Genomic DNA, 2,908 nt, shown 5'->3' on the forward strand with positions numbered 1-2,908 from the left:
TTAAACAAGGGGATAATGAATCTCTTTATGATGCCTGGGAGAGATACAGAGAGATGCTACGAAAATGCCCCTCTGAAATATTTTCAGAGTGGGTTCAGTTAGACATCTTCTACTATGGGCTTGCAGAAGGAGCTCAGATGTCTCTAGATTACTCAGCTGTTGGATCTATCCACATGAGAAAGACAATTGAAGAAGCTCAAGAGCTCATTGATATAGTTGCCAGGAATCAGCATCTGTATCTAAGCAGTGACCCTTCCATGAAAGAAGAGGTTAAAACAGCAACTGCTGAACTCAGTCCTGTAAAACAAGCTGCTGAATTCAATCAGCAATTGGACTTTCTAACAAAGCAGTTAGCCGAATTCAAAGATAGACTACAAGAGACAAGGATGGCTAATATACATATGGATGAACAGTTTAAGCAAACAAAGCAGCAGCTATCAAGGCAAATAACAGAAGAATGCCAAGCAGTTCAACTAAGAAGTGGGAAAATATTAAATACCCCACCTCAAGGCAGCAAAAAGCTAAGAAATGAGCAAACCACCCAAAATTCACCTGAGGACAGTAAGAGACCAGGAAAAAGTAATTCTGGAACTAAAACGCTAGAAATTTGGTGGAAGGCTGGCGCTGAACGCCCAGACCATGCTCAGGACTGGCGTTCAACGCCAGAAACAAGGCAGGACTGGCGTTCAACGCCAGAAATAGGCAAGGATCTGGCGTTGAACGCCCAAAATGGGTACATTTCTGGCGTTCAGATGCCAGGAACAGACAAGGAGTTGGCATCTAACGTCACTCCAGTTTCTAACCCTGGCACTCAATTGCCAGTGAGGGATCAGACACACACAAATGCTGATAACAACCCCTCTAAAAAGGCTTCTTCAACCACTTCTGTAGGCAATAAACATGCAGCAACTAAGGTTGAGGAATATAAAGCCAAGATACCTTATCCTCAAAAACTCTGGAAAGAGGAGCAGGATAAGCAATTTGCTCGCTTTGCAGATTACCTCAGGACTCTTGAAATAAAGATTCCATTCGCAGAAGCACTTGAGCAAATACCTTCTTATGCCAAGTTCATGAAAGAGATCTTGAGTCATAAAAAGGATTGGAGAGAAACAGAAAGAGTTCTCCTCACTGAAGAATGCAGTGCAGTCATTCTGAAGAGTTTTCTTGAAAAGCTTAAAGACCCTGGGAGTTTTCTGATACCATGCATATTAGAAGGTAATTGCACCAAGACAGCTTTATGCGATCTCGGGGTAAGCATCAACTTAATACCTGCATCCACTATCAGAAAGCTTGGTTTAACTGAAGAAGTTAAACCAACCCGGATATGTCTTCAACTTGCTGATGGCTCCACTAAATACCCATCAGGCGTGATTGAAGACATGATTGTCAGGGTTGTGCCATTCGTCTTTCCCACTGACTTCGTTGTGCTGGAAATGGAGGAGCACAAGAGTGCTACTCTCATTCTAGGAAGACCCTTCCTAGCAACTGGACGATCCCTCATTGACGTCCAACAGGGGAAAATAACCCTAAGAGTCAATGATGATGAGTTTAAGTTGAACGCTGTCAAAGCCATTCAGTATCCAGACACATCAACAGACTGCATGAAAGTTGATCTTATTGACTCTTTGGTAGAAGAGATCAACAAGGCTGAGAGTCTCGAATCAACTTAGTAGGATCAAAAGTGATTGTGTATACTGATCATGTTGCTCTTAAATATCTTCTCACAAAGCAGGATTCAAAACCCAGGCTCATCAGATGGGTGTTGCTTCTGCAAGAGTTTGATATAGAAATAAGAGACAGAAAAGGGACAGAAAACTAAGTGGTTGATCATCTGTCCCGGATAGAGCCAGTAGAAGGGACGCCCCCCCTTCTCTTGAGATCTCTGAGACCTTTCTGGATGAGCATTTATTTGCCATTCAGGAAACACCATGGTTTGCCGATATTGCAAACTATAAAGCTGCAAGGTTCATACCCAAGGAGTACAACAGGATACAAAAGAAGAAATTAATTACTGATGCAAAGTACTACTTGTGGGATGAACCTTATCTCTTTAAGAGATGTGCAGACGGAATAATCCGTAGGTGTGTGCCTAGAGAAGAAGCACAGAGGATCCTGTGGCATTGCCATGGATCTCAATATGGAGGCCATTTCGGAGGTGAGCGAACAGCCACCAAGGTCCTCCAATGTGGCTTCTATTGGCCCACACTCTATAAAGATTCCCGAGAGTTTGTACGTAACTGTGACAGCTGCCAAAGAGCTGGTAATCTGCCTCATGGTTACGCCATGCCTTAATAAAAAATCTTGGAAATTGAGTTGTTTGACGTATGGGGAATTGACTTCATGGGACCTTTCCCACCATCATACTCAAACACTTATATTCTGGTGGCAGTTGACTATGTATCAAAATGGGTTGAGGCCATTGCCACACCCACCAATGATACTAAAACAGTGCTGAAGTTCCTCCATAAATATATCTTTAGCAGGTTTGGTGTCCCTAGAGTACTCATCAGTGATGGGGGCACTCACTTCTGCAATAAACAGCTTTACTCTGCCATGGTTCGGTATGGAACTTGCCATAAGGTGGCTACTCCATATCTATAATGGGTCTAAGATCAGTGATCCCGGAGTCAGATTCCATCTGAAAGAAGATGAATATCCGGAGATCCAGGAGCAAATTCGAATCAGGAACCGGGAAGTCCTAGCTAATCCTGAAACGAAAGTGGGAAGGAATATGATCCAGGAGTTCTATGCTAATATGTGGCAAACTGACAAGCAAAAACTATCTGGAACTACTTTCTATGAATATCGGACCATGGTCAGAGGAAAGATTATTCATACCACCCCTGACAAAGTCAAAGAGATCTTAAAGCTACCTCAGCTGAAAGATGATCCAGACTCCTTCAACAGG

This window comes from Arachis ipaensis, chromosome B05 (genome assembly GCF_000816755.2).
Source record: "Arachis ipaensis cultivar K30076 chromosome B05, Araip1.1, whole genome shotgun sequence".
NCBI lineage: Eukaryota > Viridiplantae > Streptophyta > Magnoliopsida > Fabales > Fabaceae > Arachis > Arachis ipaensis.